The sequence below is a fragment of the Sphaerodactylus townsendi genome, linkage group LG07 (genome assembly GCF_021028975.2).
Source record: "Sphaerodactylus townsendi isolate TG3544 linkage group LG07, MPM_Stown_v2.3, whole genome shotgun sequence".
NCBI classification, from domain to species: Eukaryota; Metazoa; Chordata; class Lepidosauria; order Squamata; family Sphaerodactylidae; genus Sphaerodactylus; species Sphaerodactylus townsendi.
In genome coordinates, this window is record NC_059431.1 from 83,843,877 (window position 1) to 83,866,033 (window position 22,157).

The following is a 22,157-nucleotide window of genomic DNA, read 5'->3' on the forward strand; positions in this document are numbered from 1 at the left end:
ATCCATTGCCACCTTCTCCAATCCCTACCACCCTTTGCCTCCCTTCCCCCATGCCTAGGTAAGCTGACATTGTTATGAGGGGTGGTGATTTTAAAAATCATGAGGATCCATGAGGATCCATGTTTTCCAAGCAGGTTTTTGTGCCACTGCAGTGCCACAGATCATGGGATTGTTGTGTTCAGACATGTGGCCAGAGGCTTCAGCTGTGATGAGCTGGTGATTTGGGGGTGACCAGGTGCAAAAATCATAACGATTCATGAGGATCCATGTTTTTCAAGCAGGTTTTTGCATCATTGCAGCACCACGAAGCGTGGGATGTGTGATTGATATGTTCAGACATATGGCGAATGGCTGGAGTTGTGATGTGCTGGTGATTTTGGGATGACAGTGCAAAAATCATGAGGATCTGTATTTTTCAAGCAGGTTTTTGTGCCACTGCAGCAACACAGAGTGTGGAACGCATGATTGTTTTGGTTCTGCCTGTAGACAAATACATGTTTTATAGTTTCATGGTGGTTTCATTTCATTCCAATACAAAAATCATATGAATTCGTGAGGATCTGTTTAAAATCATCTGGATCCGGCTTTTACCTAGATTTGTGATTTGGGTCATGTTCTATAATGTGAAAGGAGAATTCCTTCCCAGAGTATGTGTGTGTGAGTGTGAGAGATAGAGATGGAATGGTTTGGAAAAGCTGAAAGGAGAACTCCTTCCCAGAGAGAGTGTGTGTGTGAGATGGAATGATGAGCTACATCCCAGGATATTTAAAGAACTGACAGAAGTAATCTCAGAACTCCTGAAGAACAGGAGAAGTCCCAGTGGACTGGAGGAAGGCTAAAGTTATCCCCATCTTCAAAAAGCAGAAAAAGAAGGACCCTAATAATTACCGTCTAGTCAGCCTGACATCCATACTAGGGAAGATTCTGGGCAGATCATTAGACATACGGTCTGCCAGCACTTAGAAGGGAATACTATGATCACAATTAGTCAGCATGGGTTTCTGAAAAACAAGTCATTTCCGACCAGTCTTATCTCTTTTTTTGATAGAGTGACAAGCTTGGTAGATGAAGGGAATGCTATGGACATAGCATACTTTGACTTTAGCAAAGCTTTTGACAAGGTGCCCCATAATATTCTCGCAAGTAAGCTAGTGAAATGTGGACTAGACAATGCTACTATTAGATGGATTTGTAATTGGTTGACTGATCGAACTCAAAGGGTGCTCATTAATGGCTCATCTTCATCCTGGAAAGAAGTGACTAGTGGGGTGCCACAGGGTTCCGTCCTGGGCTTAGTGCTATTCAATATTTTTATCAACAACTTGGATGATGAAATAGAAGGCATGCTAATCAAATTTGCAGATGACACCAAATTAGGAGGAATAGCTAATACCTCAGAAGACAGATTCAGAATTCAAAATGACCTGGGCATATTAGAGAGCTGGGCCAAAACAAACAAAATGAATTTCAACAGAAAGAAATGTAAGATACTACACTTAGGCAGAAAAAATGAAATGCACGGATACAGAATGGATGACACCTGGCTTGATGTGCACTACATGTGAAAGAGATCTGGGAATCTTAGTAGACTATAAACTAAACATGGCTAAGCAGTGTGATGCAGCAGCCAAGGAAGCCAATGCAATTTTGGGCTATATCTAAAGGAGTATAGTGTCAAGATCGAAGGATGTAATCATACCTCTCTAATCTGCATTGATTAGACCTCACCTGGAATATTGTGTGCAATTCTGGGCACCATAATTCAAGAAGGATATTGACAAGCTGGAACAGGTCCAGAGAAAGGCAACAAAAATGGTAAAAGGTCTGGCATCCATGCCCTATGAAGCAGTGGTGGGATCCAAAATTTTTAGTAACAGGTTCCCATGGTGGTGGGATTCAAACTGTGGCAGAGCGCCAATGGGGCTAGGTGGGGCACGACGGGGGCAGGGCATTCCTGGGTGGGGCTGTGGCAAGGACGAGCTGCTGCGCTGGACCTTGGACGAGAAACGAATGCACGCAGGCGCAGGCTGCCACGCACGCTGGTGCACCACCTGCTAGACTGCTTCAAGTTCTGCGCACTACTGCTGAGAGGAGGGGTGTAACTAAAGCAAAAATCACATGGCAAAATCACCAATTAGTAACCCCCTCTCAGAACACACAAATAATTAGTAACCGACTCTCAGGAACCTGTGAGAACCTGCTGGATCCCACCTCTGATAATAGCAGGTTTCAGTAATCGGTAATAATTGGTTTCAGTAATCGGTAATAATCGGTTTCAGTAATCGGTAATAATCGGTTTCATTAATCGGTAATAATCAGAAATAGTAGGTTTCAGTAATTGGTAATTATCGGTTTCATTGATCGGTTAAAATTGGTAAACATCCGTTTCAGTAATCGGTAATAATCGGTAATAATCGGTAATAATCGATTTTAATAATCGGTAATAATCAGTAATAATAGGTTTCATTAATCGGTAATAATTGGTATCAGTAATCGGTAATAGTAGGTTTCAGTAATCAGTAATAATCGGTAATAATAGGTTTCAGTAATCAGTAATAATCGGTTTCAGTAGTCGGTAATAATCCTATTACACGCAGGGGGCGTCCGGACACTCAGGAGAGCCTCCGGATATGCAATGTGGCGTGTAATAATCGGTTTCAGTAATCAGTAGTAATCCGTTTCAATAATTGGTAATAATCAGTAATAATAATCATTTTCAGTAATCGGTAATAATCCTCTTACACGCAGGGGGTATCTGGTCATGCATGGGGGGAAGTCAGGACAGTCTGGGGGTGTCCGGACACCCAGGGGGGCCATCCAGACACGCAGGTGGGCCGTCCGGACATGCAGGGGGGCGTCCGGAAACTCAGGGGGGTGTCTGGACACGCAGCTGGGCCGTCTGGACATGCAAAGGAGCTGTCTGGACACGCAGGAGGGTGTCCGGACACGCAAGGGGGCATGTAATAATCGGTTTCAGTAATCGTTAATAATCAGTTTCAGTAATCGGTAATAATTGGTAATAATTGGTTTCACTAATTGGTAATAATCGGTAATAATCGGTTTCAGTAATCGGTAATAATTGGTTTCAGTAATCGGTAATAATAGGAAATAGTATGTTTCAGTAATTGGTATTAATTGGCTACAGTTGTAAAGGATTCAATGGTGTTGATGGTGAAGTAACCTTGAGTGCATTCCACAGCCCGGGCGATGGGCCAGCTTCATCGGCGGAGACTTTATCTTTGCGCGGGAGATGAGGACTCCGTTCCCATGGGAAGCAGGATGGGGGATGGGGTGAATAGAGATATAACCTGTGCTTCTGGCGGGAAGTGTCATTCCTGCCACTGCGTGTACTTGAGCTTTCTAAGATGTCTTAATAAATGGACTTTTACTCCCAAAAGCCTTTTATTTCTGCTTCTATGGAATTCCTTACATTGTGGCAGGAATCCTAATTCATCTATATTCCTGTGCAGTGGACCTCTTGTCTTGCGATGGAGAGGTTGAATGTTACTGCGGAAGGTGCGGTAGCCCCAAAGAGGGCTCCGACCTTTCCCTTCTGGATCTGGAGGAACCGGCAGGAGAACGGGCCTCGCTGGTGGCTCTTTCCCGTCCTCGTATCAGCACGAGTCTTCCTTTACTCCGTTGGAACGAGGGGCGTGACGCCGACCATGGGGACTTCCATGAGTCGTTTGGGGCGCTGTCATGGATCGAGCGCCTGTGGATCGGATCTCTACCCGTTTTCGTGTGGATTACAAACCTCAGATGCAACCTGTCATGGAGGAGACGGGCTTGACCACCTTTCATGCGGCAACCCAGGAATCCATTGAACGATTCCTGGACTCCTATTTTGGTGATGCTCCCAAGGAACCACCGTGGCACAGCACTGGGGCCCGTCCAAAGGACACGGGACTAAACCTGGAATTGGGAGGTATCCGTGCATCGCTTCTAATCGGACCCCTAATCCCGGGCCAGCGACCGCACCTGAGGTGCCTACGGGGAGCCACCGGTGGCTACGGCGGCTACGGTGTCTCCGACGTCTCGCTTCCAGATGACGAAGAGTCCGAAGAAAGCCTGCACTCCCAGCCGGATCTGTTCCCTCTCCCATCGAAGGAGACCTGGGATGAGGAAGTGGGGCGACTGCGAGATGCCCAAGAAGCATGGACCCGTGAACGTCAGCTAGGGGAGGAGGAGCGGGCACAGTTGCAGCAAGAGCGCGAAAACCTGCAGAGGGACCGGGAACGGCAACGCAAAGAAGTCCAGCTTCGAAGTTGGACCGTGCCAAAGATGCGCTCCAACGGCAATATCGCCAGAATCTGTCAGTCCATGATAAGGTCCTGGAACACTCCAGACTGGATTTACAGCGGCAACGCGAAAGTGTTCAGGCCTTAGCGACGCAGAGTGAGCTTACTGAAGCTCTTAAACGGGACGAACTGGCTAATTGGAACGAGAAAAAGCTGCTCTGCATGCGCACCAAGATGCCTTGACCCGCAAGGAGAGGGAGCTGGCTGCGTTGGAGAGGGAGCTAAGGAGGCAGCAGACCAGGAAGCCCCAAGTTGGAGTCTATGCTGTTAGTAATCACGCCGGCGCCAGGGGGGCCCCGTACCTGGGTCCTGCCCCCCCAACGCCAGCGGCACCGCCAGCCCCCCCGATTCCGGCCCCCCCCGTACAACAGCTGCCTGCCCAACCTGCTCAACCCGCGAATCGCCGCCCCAGCAGGCGCCAAGGGCCGTCGAACGGGGCTACTATCGGCCCCGATACCAGCCCGTTTTGATGGGACCGCGTCCAAACTTCCCTACTTCATTTTGCAACTCAATGCCCACTTGGAAGACTATGATGATTTATACCGGTCTGGGCGCGAAAAAATACGGGACATCGACGCAGTCCTGGATGGGGCAGCAGCCGACTGGGTCGTTACTCTGTTGGATTTGCAAGATGAAGACTCTCGCACGGTGCCGCCATTCCTCCAAGCCTTAAGAGTGCGCTTCCAAGATCCAGGCGCCGAGAATGAAGCTATCCGCACCATCAAAACTATCCAGCAAGGCAACCGCCCGTTTGCAGAATTTGCCCGTGAATTTACCGATGCGGCGGCTGCTCGACTTCCTCCTGACCGGCCTGAACGCATGAAATGCGAACACCTCTCAGATGCTGTGGACGGCAAGCTGCGTGAAACGGTGTTTTTAATTGGTTCCTCGTTGCTATTGCAGATTGGATCCAGTTGGGGTCCCAGGTGGCGTCTCGTTTGGAATATTTCGTGCCGGAGGCAGCCCGTCCAAAACCCACCACTGCGCCCACCAAGCCAAGCCCAGCCGCCCCTACCGAAACCACCTCTGAACGCCGTCGCCGACTGGGATTGTGTCTTTGCGGAGGGCCAGGTCATCTAGCCGCCGACTGTCCCAAGAAACAAAAACCAACCGCTCCAGCTACGCGCACTCCATCTGCCAAGCCACCATCAGCGGATCGGGGCCGCCTCCGACGGGCTCGTCTAAAGCGGTCATCGGCGACCCGGAGGAGGAAGCAGCCGTTTGCCTTTCTTCAGCCCCATGGACATGGGCCCGACTCCCTGACAGCGGTGAGTGAAGGCAGCGCTCCCATTACTGTCCAAGCGTTTCTGGCCAACCCGCTAAACACACTCGCATTATAGCCTCGGCCCTTGTGGATTCTGGCTGCTCCCACTGCTTAATGCGGCCCCAGGTGGCAGAGGAGCTAGGTCTTGACCGAATTCCCCTGGCACAGCCCCCACCCTCCACCCACATGCGCGGCTCCCCCCTCGGGAACGAAGGACCGGCCCAGTTCAAAACACAGCCGGTTCTCCTCCTCGCGCCGACCATTGGGAGAAAATTAGTTTCATTTTGGCGCCAGTGGCAAAACCCTCCATAGTTTTGGGCATGCCATGGTTATTGCTACATGAACCAAAGTTCATTTGGAACGAACGGATCCTAGAATTCCCTTACCCCCCCTGCGGTGAACACATGTTTTGTGGGGAAAACCCAACTTCTCCTGCCACACCCCTGGCTTCTTCAGCGCATTGCTCGATTCCATTGGCATCCCACCTGCGTATCATGAGTCTAGCCAGAGTTTTTTTCAGGAGCAAGAATGCGATCAGTTGCCACCCACAGAGACACTGACTGCAAAATCGTTATACAACCAGAGCAACTGCCTAAAGGCAGAATCTACCGCATGAGTCCCAATGAGGAGAAGGAACCCGTGCCTTCCTGGACAAGAACCTCGCTACGCGGGTTCATCACGGCGGGCTACCAAACACACACACGCTGCTCCCGCTTTTGTTTGTAAAAGAAAGATGGGTCCTTACGGACTTTTGCACAGATTATCGAGGTCTCAATGCGGTCTCCCTGTCCAATAAATATCCTTTGCCTTTGATCAAGGACCTTTTAGATGCACTTTCGGCAAAGGCATTTTCACTAAATTGGACTTGAGAGAAGCTTACTACAGAGTCAGAATTGCTGGAAGGCTATGAACACTTGACTGCGTTTAACACAAAGTTTGGACAGTTTGAATACTTGATAATGCCATTCAGGTTAAGTGGGGCCCCACGAGATATTATGGCCCTTATCAACGAAGTTCTCCATGATTTATTGTACAAGGGAGTTGTGGTATACTTAGATGACGTTTTAATTTACTCACAAACCATAGAAGAGCATGAAACATTGGTTCGGGAGGTATTGAAGCGCTTGCTCGACAACTCCTCTTTGCCAAACTCTCCAAATGCTGTTTTCACCAGACCTCCATTGACTATTTGGGTTACCGGATCTCTCGAGGGCTTAAAATGGATCCTGCTAAAATTCGACGCCCAGTCCTCCAATGGCCTGCCCCCACCAACCGCAAAGAACTCCAATCTTTTCTTGGCTTTGCTAATTTCTATCGTGACTTTATACCCCAATTCAGCTGAACTGACTCTCCCTCTCACAGACCTCTTGTACGCACTAAAGGTAAAGATCCAATGTCCGCCAAGCCCGGGGCCCCCCTTTCCTGGTCTGAAGAGTGTCAAACAGCCTTTCAACTCTTAAAGTCGGCTTTTGCCACCGAACCTATCCTGAAGCACCCTGACCCAGATCTCCCGTTTGTGGTTCACGGGGATGCCTCGGACAAAGCACTTGGGGCAGCCCTGTTGCAGAAAAATAAAGATGGTAGGCTGGTTCCGTGTGCTTATTTGTCTAAGAAATTCTCTGGTGCTGAACTCAACTGGACTGTAGGGGATAAAGAGACTGCGGCCATCAAAGTAGCACTCTCCACTTGGCGCCACTGGCTGGAGGGGGCTAAACACCCCTTTCAGGTTTGGGTCGGATCACAAAAACTTGGCAGCTCTTTCCACCCCCCTCAAGATGTCCGCAAAACAACTCCGTTGGGCCGATTTCTTTCTCGTTTCTCTTTCACCGTCCATTTTTTCCCCGGAAACCAATAAACTGGCTGACGCGCTCAAGCGCCTACCCGGGGAGGGGGGTGGAGCTGCCTTACGAGACATTCCACGCTGTTCTCTCCCCGTCCTGGTTCGGGCTGGCTGTCCTCCACTCTCCAACGTCCACCCCCCCTCCACCCCCCATTCCTAGTCTCGTCTCTCCTTTCCTGCGGGAACTCGAGGAGGCGGGGCTGCACGAGCCTCCAGCGGAAGAAAGTGACTCCCAATTGCGTTTGGAGAATGGAGGTTGGCGGGGGGGGGGATGTTGGTGCGTGCCTCCCCCCCTGCGCCAAGCAGGTTCTTGAAGCCTGCCCGCGATGCCCGCTCAGCTGGACATTTTGGCTTTCTGAAAACTCTGCATTTGGCCCGCCGGCAGTTCTGGTGGCGCGCAATGCGCAAGGACGTGAGGCATATATTAAGGGCTGCTCGGTTTGTGCAGAAGCCAAAACCATCCCGGGAAAGCCCATGGGCTGTTGAAACCTCTCCCGGTGGCCTCCGCCCTTGGGAAGTCATCTCCATGGATTTTATTACAGATTTGCCCGAAAGTCATGGCAACACGGTTTTGTGGGTGGTAGTGGACTTATTTTCTAAACAAGCCCATTTTATTCCATGTGCTTCCACCCCTCGGCTCCTAAGTTGGCACGGCTGTTCATTCAAAATGTTTACCGTCTACATTCTGCCCCCGATAAGGTGGTCTCCGACCGCGGCCCCCAATTCATTTCAAAGTTCTGGAAGGCGTTTTTGGGGTTATTGGGGGCGCCCGGCAGTCGCCGCCCTACCACGTTCAAAGTGACGGTGAGACGGAGAGAACGAACAGAACCCTAGAGCAGTATTTACGCTTGTTACACCAACTACCACCAAGACAATTGGTGCGAGCTTATTCCGTTTGCGAATACGCCTATAACAATGCGGTTCATAGCAGTACAAAGAAAACCCCCTTTGAAATTGTGTCTGGACGCTCCTTCCCGCCGTTGCCACAACTACCCGCGACAGCTTTGGACCCTCCAGAATTTCAACAATGGATTTCATCCCTAGCCGAGGGTGGAAATCGGTCCAGAGCGCTTTACAACAGGCTAAGGACTCCCAAAAGCTGCAAGCGGATAAACACCGCTCGGATTTCCCTCTGCGTGTGGGTGCTTGGGTGTATTTGTCCACCAAAAATCTCAGAGACGTGCATAGATTTTCCAAACTGGGCAAAAGATTCGTGGGACCTTTTCAGATTACTAAAGTGATTAATGATGTCACTGCCCGATTGGATCTGCCTTAACTCTCTTAGTAACATTCATCCTGTCTTCCATTCCAGCTTGCTCAAGGAGGCTCCCGCTTCCGATGCCTGTCACGACCCGCCGGAGAGGCCCCCACCGACTATTATTGATGGCCACAAGCACTACAAAATTGACGCTATCCTGGACTCTCGCTTTAACCGCAAACGCTTGCAATATTTAGTCTCTTGGGTGGGATATTCCTCTGGGTATAATCAATGGGTTTATTCCGAAAATATTGACGCCCCCACCCTTATTTCTGCTTTCCACCGCGCCTTTCCGCATAAACCTGGGGGGGAGGGGTCTTCTTTAAGGGAGGCAGAGTGTAAAGGATTCAATGGTGTTGATGGTGAAGTAACCTTGAGTGCATTCCACAGCCCGGGCGATGGGCCAGCTTCATCGGCGGAGACTTTATCTTTGCGCGGGAGATGAGGACTCCGTTCCCATGGGAAGCAGGATGGGGGATGGGGTGAATAGAGATATAACCTGTGCTTCTGGCGGGAAGTGTCATTCCTGCCACTGCGTGTACTTGAGCTTTCTAAGATGTCTTAATAAATGGACTTTTACTCCCAAAAGCCTTTTATTTCTGCTTCTATGGAATTCCTTACACAGTAAATTGGTAATCATCGCTTTCAGTAATCGGTAATGATCGGTAATAATCGGTGACAGTAATCAGTAATAATCGGTTTCAGTAGTCGGTAAAAATCCTATTACATGCAGGGGGCATCTGGTCATGCAGGGGGCAGTCCGGACAATCTGGGGGCGTGTGGACATGCAGGGGGTCCTTGCGGACAAGCAGGGGGGCCGTCCAGACATGCAGGGGCGTCTGGACACTCTGGGGGCATGAAGACATGCATGGGGGCATCCGACACGCAGGGGGGCTTTCCGGACACGCAGGGGGGCATCCAGACATGCAGGGGGGCCATCCGGACACACAGGAGGGTGACCAGACTCGCAAGCGCGCGTGTAATAATGGGTAAGTATTGGGCAGTTACATCACAATAAAAGGGATAAAATCATGATTATGGGATATTGAAAGGGCCTAGATAAGAAAAGAAATTTATTTAAATTACCAAAGAATAGTGAAGTAACTGATTTGATTTAGATGTATTGAATTATGTGTTATTGTTATGGGTAGTTGGGGTAGGATAGATTATGTTTGGGTAACTGTAAATGTGGGTCATCTGTTACATGTTAATATTTGTTGATGTCTTATGTGTTTCAATGGCTTCATGTATGTTTTATGTTCAATGTGTTTTTTAAAGAAGGAAATTAATAAAAAGTATTATGGGAAAAATAATCAGTTTCACTAATCAGTAATAATCCCATTACATGCAGGGGGCATCTGGTCATGCAGGGGGCAGTTCGGACACTCTGAGGGCATCCGGACATGAAGAATGGCCATCCAGACCCACAAGGCGGCCATCCAGTCATGCAGGGGAGCCATCTGGACATGCAGGGGGGGGCATCCGGACACTCAGGAGGGTGACTGGACACGCAAGGGTGTGTGTAATAATCGGTTTCACTAATCAGTAATAATTCTATTACATGCAGGGGGCATCTGGTCATGCAGCGGGGAAGTCTGGACACTCCGAGGGCGTCCGGACATGAAGAATGGCCCTCCAGACATGCAGGGGGGCCGTCCGGACACGCAGGGGAGCCATCTGCACACCCAGGAGTGTGTCCGGATACGCAAGGAGACATGTAATAATCGGTTTCAGTAATCAGTAATAATCGATAATAATTGGTTTCAGTAATCGGTAATAATCGGTTTCACTAATCGGTAATAATCGGTTTCATTAATCGGTAATAATTGGAAATAGTCGGTTTCAGTAATTGGTAATAATCGGTTGTGGTAATTGGTAATCATCGGTTTTATTAATTGGTAAAAAATTAGTAATCATCTGTTTCAGTAATTGGTAATAATCGGTAATAATCGGTTTCAGTAATCGTTAATAATCAGTAATAATAGTTACTAATCAGTTTCAGTAACCAGTAATGATTGGTAATAATGGTTTTCAGTAATTGGTAATAATCGGTAATAATCGGTTTCAAAAATGGGTAATAATTGGATTCAGTAATCGGTAATAATTGGTAATAAATGGTAATAATAGGTTTCAGTAATTGATAATAATCGGTAATAGTAGCTTTCTGTAATCGGTAATAATCGGTTTCATTAATCGATAATAATCAGAAATAGTAGGTTTCAGTAATTGGTAATAATCGGTTAGGGTCATTGGTAATAATCGGTTTCATTAATCGGTTAAAAATTGGTAATCATCCATTTCAGTAATCAGTAATAATCGGTAATAGTCAGTGGTGGAATCCAAAAATTTTAGTAACAGGTTCCCATGGTGGTGGGATTCAAACTGTGGCATAGTGCCAATGGGTCTGGATGGGGCACAACAGGGGCGTGGTTGGGCATTCAGGGGGCAGGGCATTCCTGGTCGGGGCTGTGGCTGGGGCGGGAAACGAATGCACGCAGGCGCATGCTGCCACGCACGCCAGTGCACCTCCTGCTAGACTGTTTCAAGTTCTGTGTGCTACTCCTGAGAGGAGGGGCGTAACGAAGGCAAAAATCACGTGGCAAAATCACCAATTAGTAACCCACTCTCAGCACACACAAATAATTAGTAACCTACTCTTGGGAACCTGTGAGAACCTGCTGGATCCCACCTCTGCTATGAAGAGAGGCTTAGGGAGCTGGGAATGTTTAGTCTGGAAAAGTGAAGGTTAAGTGGGACATGATAGCTGTGTTTAAATGTTGGAAGGGATGCCATGTTGAAGAGGGAGCAAGCTTATTTTCTGCTGCCTCAGAAACTAGGACACAGAATGATAGATTCAAGGTGCAGGAAAAGAGATTCCATCTAAACATTAGGAAGAACTTCCTGATGGTCAGGGCTGTTCAACAGTGGAATTCATTGCCTTGATGAGTTGTGGAGTCTCCTTCTTTGGACGTTTTTAAACAAAGGCTGGATGAACATATGTCTGGAGTGCTTTGATTGTGTATTCCTGCATTGCAGGGGGTAGAACTTGATGGCCCTTGTGGTCTCTTCCAACTCCATGATTCTATGAATGGTTTGGAAAAGCTGAAAGGAGAACTCCTTCCCAGTGTGTGTGCGTGCGTGCATGCATGCGTGTTTGAAAATGTCCAAAAAAATTATTTCTGCTGTGTGGCATGGACCATTGCTGTGTTCAGCTTTATGTGAGTTGGGGCATGTTCTGTAATGTAATGGTGACTTTGAGATGATCTGGTGCAAAAAATCATTCTTTGGTCGTGGTGCGGGAGGATGGCCTTTGGTCATGGTGGGGGAGAGCCGCCACCAGTGGTGGGATTTAGCAGGTTTGCACCACTTCGGCAGAACCGGTCGTTAAAATGGTTCTTGTAAACAACCAGTTGTTAAATTATTTGAATCCCACCACTGGCCACCACCCATATGGGGAGGGGTGTGTGTGTGCTGCAAAACTACATTTTTCCTAGCTATGCTTCTGCCTGACTCAGAATAAAATAGCTTTGTGTGTATGTATTCAACAGCCAGGAAATCTTTTTCCTGTTTGGCTCTGATAAAGTCTTTAAAAATAATAGAGAGAATAAGAATCTCTATCTACTTTTCCCATATTGTGCTGGGAATAATAATGTTTGGGAATGCATCAGCATAAGCAGTAAGTGTTTGCAGAGTAAAATAACCTGACATTATGAAATTCAAAGACACTATTGGTTTTTTTAAAGGCTCGAATCAAACTGATCAATTTGTATATATTCAGCTAGAAGATTTATTATGTGGATTTGTACAAAGATCAAGATCTCAGCAAAAATCTGGTTTTTAGTGTGAGCCTGCAGTAGGTAATTAGACCAACATGCTTTTCATCTTATCCAAGCTATATCTGAGTAAATATCTAATCTGATCTTTCTGGCTTCTTTAAGCTCAATACCATAAAATAAAATGGATGAAGCCAGTAATTACATTTTCCAAAATATACCTAGCAGCCATATACTGAATGGATTTCTATATTTCTCATCCTCAGCAACAAAATGGGATGCAGAGTCCAAAGTCCCAGCGGAACAACATCAAACCAAAGCAAATAAATACATTCTGATAGCTTCATACAAATAAGGCTTTACTTATCTGATTTAGTTTCTAGTCTACATTAAAATTAAACAGGTGTAGGGTTAGAAATTGAGAAGGAATTCCCCCTAAAAAAAACTTAGGAAAAACAAGCTAAATAACCTCCTTTAAAATATTTACCAATAGTAAGCATCATAGTAACTCAGTTAGTGCCACTGCCCCGGCTCATGACCTTTATGCACAATTAGTTGCAGATTGAGAGGGGAGCAGTCTACATCACACCAGATTCCAGGTTAGATGCTTTGTTCTCACACCTGCATATAGTCAGCTAGCACATCAGGAAGTTAAGCATAGTACTATTCAGAATTGCTACTTTACTATAGGCTACTTTATATGCAGGAGCATTCAAAACTATGGCTTCCCTGAGATATGCTAGCTAAAATGATAGTTCTGCATCCTTCTATAAGTTATTATGTTCAATATGTAGTATGTCTCCAAACCAAGGCAGCACCTTGGTAATGGTATTGGGTATAAATCTAACATTTTGACCCAAAGGGCAACTGTCTTTTCATAATAGCCTACTAGTACTATTACCCTGAGAGCATCTATGCAATTTAATAAAATGAGTATGGTTTCACATGATTATCTGGTGAATGTTATATACAGAAGCACCAATACATGCTGGAAATGATCTGGTAAAAAAATAATTTTATCTAAAGACTACAATGCAAGGCAGGAAGAAAATCAAAACATTTTTTCCCCTGGACCAGCATTTCCTGACAAACTGAACTTTTAAATTTTTATCTACCCAACTTAAAAGCACAAAAAACCCTACACTGAAAAGGAAACAACACAAACACAATATAATATCTAGTTTTGTACAGATTGATATAGTGACTGTCCTAGTATATTGTGGTTATAGTCAAATTGAGTAGAAAAGGAGTTTGCTACTAGAAATCTATTTTTTTTTGCAGAGACAGATACAGTATACTTTTTTGGGAAGGAGAACACAAGAACAAAATGAAGTCTTCTATATATTGCATACATCTATTTCTTTATATATACTTATATAAGCAACATATATAATATAGATATATAACCAACAACTTTTAAATGATAGAATAAATTGTGTTGACCTCTATGAATTGCTAATGAATGATTGCACTTCTACATCATCTTATTAATCTATTATCCATGAATAATTACACTTTTGACACTATTAAAGCTGATAGGGCTCAGAAAAAGATTTAGAGCCTGGAGGATCAGATTTCCACCCTTCATTACATCAAGGATGGAAAGAATTTCAACAGCAGCCATGAGGCCCTTTTCTTCAGTGCAAGCTCATGGAGAAAGAATAGGATGTGGGGGACCCAGGTTCAAGTCTGCAATCTGCCACAGAAGCTTGCTGGGAGCCCTTGGTAAGACACATACAGTCAACCTAACCTATCTCACAGGGTTGTTCTGAGGAGAAAAGGGAAGAGAAGAGATCACTGGCAGTTGTCTTAGGTTCCCATAAGGGAGAATGGTGGCATATACAGTAAATTAGTCAAGTGCTGCTAAGTACTCAGCTGACACAAACATGAATCAGGGAGTGATTTGGGTCAGGTAGAGTATCAAATCACTGGTGCAGCTCCTTGGAAGCACTGGACTGGTTCCCCAGTGCTTTTCTGCATGCATAAATAAGATAAGATAAGCATTTATTGTCATTGTGCAAAAACTGCCTCCTGTGATATTCAAAGCAGAAATTTTGCTGTCAGGAGTGCCCCCACCTGACCCGACCTGACCCCACCCCACCCCAAACACTTCAGGAGGCAGGGAGTGCCTCTCCTTTGCTTCTCCTTCACGCAGCACACATAGTAGTCCTGGTTAATGCTATGACTCCTTGACCTCTTCACTGAACTGTTGCAAAACTTCTAAGGAAGAGAAGAGGACTCGCTGCTCCAGTTTCATCCTGCACATCCTTCTTATTTGCTGCCCCCCAATGTATGCTGCTCAGGTGCCTCCTTCATCCCTAAATTTGCACCTGTTGTTTGCCCCTTTAACTGTGCAAGCCTTAGATTTTTTGTTGATTTTTTTATTTTGTAAGGAAGGGGTTACTAAATAAGAGAATTACCATAATATCCTTTAATGAGAACAAATAGCTTATTGCAAATTGTGTTTGTAATTATGTTGCTTCTGACCTCGCTTGTTTTACCACAGTAAACAGGAAAGACATTTTCCCTTTGACTACATTTGCAATAATATGTGAAAATGTCTTTTCCCCCCCTCTTCTAGCTGGAAAATTTCTTGCCTATTATAATAGCAAACACATAATTATAATACACACAATTTGGTGTGAAGCAAGTAGAATAAGAAAAGGTTCATGTAGACACTCTTCCCAGCCTGCCTGTTGATGCTGTCATAATGCAGATGCAGTCCATATAATGCCTATTGTCATATCCTGTAGTCTATAAAACAGTTAGCATACTTCCATCAGTTAGGTCGTTTCCACATGGTCAAATAACAGTGCCCTAGGGATAGGAAAAAATGCCATCCCTAGGGTGCTGTTTGCACAGGAGGCACTGCTCACCCCCCCCCCCCAAACCACACCGCTGTGAGGGTGCCGTGTTTGGCTCCTCCAGTGTCTGCGAGGGACTTATCTTGCAATCCTCTGCAGCTCCGGGTGGCTGGAACGACACACCCATGCTGTCCTGTGACCCCCGAGAGACAGAGGGCAGCATGGGCATGTCTTTCCAGCCCCCGAAGCTGCAGAGAAACACACGGTAAGAACCTCGCAAACACCCTGGGTGGCTCCATGTGGAGCTGCCCCTGCGGGCATCGGCGGCATCAGGACTGCCCGCATGGGACCGTTCGCATGCTCCACTGGCTTTATCGAAGCCGGTGGGAAGCCGCTGCCTCTGGCCGTGTGGAATAAGTGTTCTTCATTTGTGAAACAGATAAACATTATGTCTTTTATGTCTTTTAACTGCTTAAGAAGAAGAAAGGTTTGGATTTATACTCCACTTTTCTCAACTGTAAGGAGTCTTTTCTCAACCATAAAGAGATCTCAAAGTGACTTACACACTCCTTCTCTTTCCCTCCCCACAGAAGACACCTTGTGAGGTAGATGAGGTTGAAAGAGTTCAGAAAGAACTGACTGATTCAAGGTCACCTAGCAGGCTTCATGTGTAGGTGTGGGGAATCAAATCTGGTTGTCCAAATTAGAGTTCACTGCCCTGGCTCTCCACAGCTTCATTTAAGTATTGCACACATACATGACTTGTGATTTTTTTAGTTTGTGATATTTTTGTGACACATGTGGGAGCCTGGCTAGTATAAAGATGATAACATGTTTTCTTGGTGTTGTGTTTGTGTTGCTTGGGGTCATCAGACTTTTGATTATGTGGATTATCTGTACACTCACTGAACAGAACATTATAAAAAAGCAGCAACCGAATAACCGGGGGCAGCCATTGCTGCCGGGGTGAGCCAAGGAGCAAAAATAAGTTGCAAGCATGGCTTGGCGGCATGCTGCAGAATTGGGGTGCATTGATTGGCTCCCGGCCGTTAAAGGCGGGAGGAGCCTGGGGTATATAAGGAACGCCTCACCCAGATCTCGCCCTTCCCGGCGGTGAGACTCAGAAAGGCGTGGTGTGCAGAACTGAGTCAAGCGTGAGGCCTGGAAGGAGCCTGGCACGGCCGCCTCCCGCTTTGCCTGGTCTACCTCTTGCTTTCTTGCTCAGCTTCTCCTTTTCTAGTCTGACTCTTTTTGTGCTTCGCTCTCTTTTCGTCCACTTCTCCTCTACCACTCCTTTCTTTATTCTAACTTTCGGCCGCAGGCCAGGACGTAGCTTTTGGGTGCAATGGCTCCAAAGCGTGCGAAAAGTAAGGAGTCCTCCCAGGAGGCGCAGCCACCTTCGGGTAGGGCGCGGGCCCTCCTCAACAGGGTCTGAGCTCAGATGGGACCCGAGGCAGTGGGGGAGGGCCCCGTGGTCAGACGGATCGGCACGGCCACGCAAGCGGCAACCGCCGCGGCCTGGGGCTTATCCCCAATAGGCAGGGGCAGGGCAGCGCGCCCGGCGGGGCAGCCCTCCTCACCAGGGGAAGCAACCCCGGTGGCATTGCAGGGCCTTGGCTCGGCTGCCGCTGCATCCGTGCCTGCCAGTGATCCAGCCCCTGATCCCACCCTGGTGCGGAATTTAGCGGACACGCTGCTCCATCTCTCCCAAGCCCTCGGCGGATCGTCCGGGAGCCTCGGGACCCCTGGTGGATCAGGGGACCCGGATCCGTCTGCGCCGGCGGCCGCTGCCACAGAGGGAGCGGGCCCGGTGGGCGGGCCGATGCAGGAACTCTAGTTATCCCCTCCCGTGAGTGCGTCCACATCGGTCGACGCGTCCGTGGGCCCCTCGGAACGGGAGGGCCGGAGGAAGAAGCGGTCGTCGCGGCACACACGGTCCTCCAGGCGGTCGCCCAGCTCTTCTTCATCGGGTGAGTCAACCGAGGATGACGAAATGCAGGCTAGCGGGGAGTTTTGGTATCAGGGGGAGAAGGTGCCCGCTCTCCCCCCCCTGGCTAGCTAAGCGCAGGTACCTTTGGGGGTTGGAGGCGCCATCTACCGGCCCAGCCCTCGCCGACAATGGGAACCCTCCCGGGTCGCATCTCCCCAGAAAGCTTCAGGAGCGGGCCCTCGACGGGTATTACGTGGACGTATTCAAATGCCTGAGGCGGGAGGGCGAGCATGGCTTGTCCGGGGGCAAGGCTGATAAGAAGAGGAAGGACCCGGCAGCGGCTGAGCGAACCTTTAATAACTGGTTGCAGGGCTTTACTGAATACTTGGCCTTGATAGCGGCCGCATACCCCCTGCGGGCCTGGCACTTGACGGCCCATATGGCGCATGTGCTGCGGGCCCGATCCTTGGCCGGCGAACCCGCGGCTATAGCCTATGATGAGGCCATCCGCAAGAACGCTTCCCATAAGAGCCGCTTTCGCTGGGACCTCATCCACGACCAAACATGGATGGTCGTGGTCCAGCCGGCCATGAAAGGGACCTTGGACCTCCCTGCCACCGACAGGCCCCCTAGAGGCTATCAGGGACGGGGGTTGGCGAAAGGGACTTGCTGGGAGTTCAATAGGGGTTCTTGCCAGCGACCCAAATGCAAGTACGAGCACGTTTGCTCTAATTGTTCCGGAAACCATAGCAGGGTGGGCTGCACAAAACCAGCTGGCCGCCCTCCCTTTCGGCAGGCCCGGTTCCCTGGCGCCGGGCACTCTCAGAAGGATGCCAGCGGCCAGGGCAGCAGTACCGCCTCCCAAAAGCATTGAAACCCTAGCCTCGCTGCGGACCCTGGCCCCCACACCCGTCCGGTTGGGGGTGCTGCTAGAGTGGCTGCAGCAATATCCTGACAAGTGTGCAGCAAGCCTTTTGAGAGATGGCTTTGCAGTGGGTTTCAGAATCCCTTACCGGGGGTGCAGGAAGGCCTACCAGGCAAACAACTTGAAATCGGTTTTGGATCACCCCAACGTGGTGGCAGACAAGCTGGATAAGGAAGTGAGGGCCGGTCGAATCGCGGGTCCTTATAGCCAGCCTCCCCTACTCAACCTGAGGGTCTCCCCATTGGCGTGGTGCCAAAAAAGGCCCCAGGGGAGTTTCGCCTGATACAACATCTCTCCCATCCCCGGGGCGACTCAGTGAACGATTTCATAGACCCAGAGGTATGCACTGTGAGGTATGCCACCCTGGACGAGGCCGTCAGCCTTATCAGGCAAGCTGGCCCAGGCACATTGCTAGCAAAATGCGACATCCAGTCCGCCTTCCAGCTCCTGCCCATTTCCCCTCTAGATTTCGAGCTGCTGGGCATCCACTTCCAAGGGCGGTGGTATGTGGATAAGGCAATGCCCATGGGATGCTCCATAGCCTGTGCCGCATTCGAGGCCTTCAGCACTTTTCTGGAGTGGGCCTTCAGGCAAAGGGTGCCCTCCGAGTTGGTGACACACTACTTGGATGATTTCCTGTTTGTTTGGCAGGCAGGGCACCAGGGAGTGCGAGGTCGCCCTGGGGGCCTTCCAAAGATTGGCAGCCGAAATAGGGGTCCCTTTGGCTCCCAAAAAGACAGAGGGCCCTACGTCTGCCCTCAGCTACTTGGGCATGCAGCTGGACATGGTCCATGGCACGTCTTCACTCCCCAGAGACAAGCTGATCGCTCTAGCCAACCTAATCCAGTCGATCATGCCCCTACGGAAGTGCAGAGTGCGCCTGGTGCAGTCCTTACTGGGTCACCTTAATTTCGCCTGCAGGGTGGTGGCACCAGGCAGGGCTTTCTGCTCCCGGCTGGCGAGGTCATTGTCTGGCTGCAGGTCCCCCGACCATCACGTTAGGGTTACAAGGGGACTGAAAGAGGACTGAAGGTTTGGCGATCCTTTCTCTATGGCTTTAATGGTATCTCCTTGTGGCAGACATCTATAGAACCTGGCCTTGAGCTACAGGTGCTTTCTGACGCCTCAGGGGCCTTCGGTTTCAGTGTATACGTTCAAGGGCATTGGGCTCAGGGCCTCTGGCCTGCATCTTGGCACACACTGGGAATCACCAAGGACCTTACTTTTCTCGAACTGTTCCCCATCTTGGTGGCGGTGCACATCTGGCACGACTGCTGGTTGAACAAGAGGGTGCTCTTCTGGTGCGACAACCAGGCGGTTGTGCGTGTGGTGAACAGGCAATCTAGCAAATCTGCACGGGTTATGCAGCTGGTGCGCAATCTTGTCCTTACCTGCTTGACTTATAATATCTCCTTTAAAGCTGCTTTCATTCCAGGTTTGCAGAATGAGATCGCTGATGCCTTATCTCGCCAGCAGGTAGATCGCTTCAGGCACCTGGCCCCCGGGGCAGAGCTGTTCCCGGCGACAGTGCCGGCGTCCCTGTGGAACCTTGGCAGCGAACCGTCATCACAGGTGTTTTGAATTCGTTGGCACCGGCCACGTGTAGACAGTACGACAGAGCCGTGCGCGACTTCCAGAGCTATGCAGCGACAACAGGGCGCTCGGTCCACAGTGGGGTGGACACGGGCCTCCTACTCGAGTACCTAGTCCACCTTCATGGTCGTGGGATGCACCCACGATCCATGGGGGTCCAGCTGGCGGGGATTGCATTTTACTGCAGGATCTCGGGCTTCCCGGACGTGACAAAAACGTTCGTCATCCGCTGGCTCGTGGCAGGCTGGCGGCGGGCAGGCACCAGTCAAAGGGACCTAAGGTGCCCCATCACTAGGGAGGTGCTACAGGCAGTCACGGGGGAGATGCGGCAGGTGTGTGCTTCACGCTACGAGTGCTTGCTCTTTGCAGCCGCCTTCCACCTGGCACATCATGGGGCTTTCAGGCCGGGGGAACTGGTGGCCCCCACCAGGGAGCGGCTGTCAAACACGGTGCTACAGAGACAGCACCTGGTCCTGTCCGGGGATAGGGTCTATGCATGGCTTGCCCATTTCAAAACCGATCAGGAGGGCCACGGTGCCTGGGTCACGATGCCGGTTTTGCCGGGTGATGTGACCTGCCCCCTTGCCTCACTAACCACTTGGCTCTGCCACAGGCCACGGCAAGGCGGGATGCTCCTGGTGCACCAGGTTCCAGATGCTGGCAGTGCTGAGAGCTTGCCTGGCCCGGGCTGGGTTGCCAGCCACTGAATTCGGTCTGCACTCCTTCAGGATAGGGGCCGCCACAACTGCGGCACAGGAGGGCAGGGCCCACGATGAAATCTGCACCTTGGGCAGGTGGCGCTCGGACGCATTCCTGGCCTACATCCGCCCCCACTTATCCTGTTAATTTTCTTCACAGTGCCTCCAAGGACACCGCAGACTGTTTTCCGACAGGTGTGGGTCATGGGGCACAGCATCATCAATCAAGCCAGGGACTATGCCTGCTCATCGGAATGGGGCCGGCACCTTGGACTTGAGGCACACGTGAGAATCACCTGGTTGGGGCAAGGGGACATGATGTGGGACGAGCTTGAGTGCAAGCTGATTGAATATATTTTTCAACTGGCCACCCTGGAAATTTTGGTTGTCCACCTGGGGGAGGAGGATCTCCCAGCCAGGTCGGGCCTCGAACTGAGATGGGCGGTGGCCACTACACTAAAGAGCTTGGCGAAGCACCAGCCGGGCATGATTCTGGTGTGGTCTGATCTCCTCCAGCGGGTGCATTGGAGGGGGGCTATCGACCCCACGGCTGTGGACAGGGCTCGCCAGAAGGTGAACAAAGCGGCCGCCAAGGTGGTGCTCTCCCTTGGGGGAGTGATGGCGAACCATTCAGAGATTTCACAGGACAACAAGGAACTGTACGAGCTGGACGGTGTCCACCTGTCCAGGTGGGGCTTGGACCTCTGGCTGCAGTCCGTGTGGTACACCCTCCTCCGATTGGTGAGGACCAGACAGGCTCAGGCTTGAGAAGCTTGGGCAGGAGCTGCAAGAGGGGCAGCTCGTGGTGGGTTTGGCAACGGGAGTCACACATCTGGGGAGAAAACGAGCCTTCCGGCAGGTTCTCCCAGGCTTGTGCCCTGCGGAAGGGCCGGGGGGTGGGGCGGGCAGGCTGGCAGGCCGGCAGGCCAGGCTGCTGCCCAACACCCCAGGGAGTGGGGTTGGGTCGGGCCAATAGGCAGCCATGGGCTTAGCCGGTGCCTGACACCCCAGCAAGCACGGAGAGGAGAGCGGGCCGGTAGGCGGCCATGGGCTTAGCCGGTGCCCGTCTCCTCAGCAAAGGAAGGGTGGAAGCTGGAGTGATATCTCTGGGGCTTCCCTTCCTGACAGTTCCCAATGGAGATTGGGATACTTGATGTGCGACCCGTTTGCCGCCCAGCTTCCTTTTGTATATAGTTGAAGTTTTGATCATGTTATTGATAAATATATATTAATAAATTGGGCTGCGGCCCAATCCTTTTCCAGCCTGTCGTTGTCGTGTCTTTATTTGAGCGAAGAAAGGTCTCACCATCTGCAGCAATCAGCTTTCTGTCTTGTTTCCCACAACTCTACTCACAGGTGCTCTGCCTCTGGCCTTCTAAGTTGCGCAGAACTGTCCTCTTGATCATTATGGGCTTCCAACCTTTGAGGTCATACCTGCATGCCAAATTTCTTTCATTCAGTATCTCGCTTGTGGATAGCAAAACAAACGCCACAGTGTATGGGACAGCTGAAAAGTCAGAGGCAGGCAATCGATTTGATGGAGGACTGGATCAGAACCAAAGATCACAGCCTTTTCAATGGAATGGGAAATTTCTACGTTTTCATATTCTCCTAGAAGAATATGAAGAAGTAAATGATCATCTTTGTGCACAGTCTTATGGCCTTGAATGTTTAATGAGAAATGGACTATTATATCATATTGTAAAAGATGTCTTTGGACTTACTGTATTTCATATTTTAACTGCATGCTTAAACGCTACTTTGCTTGAGCTCT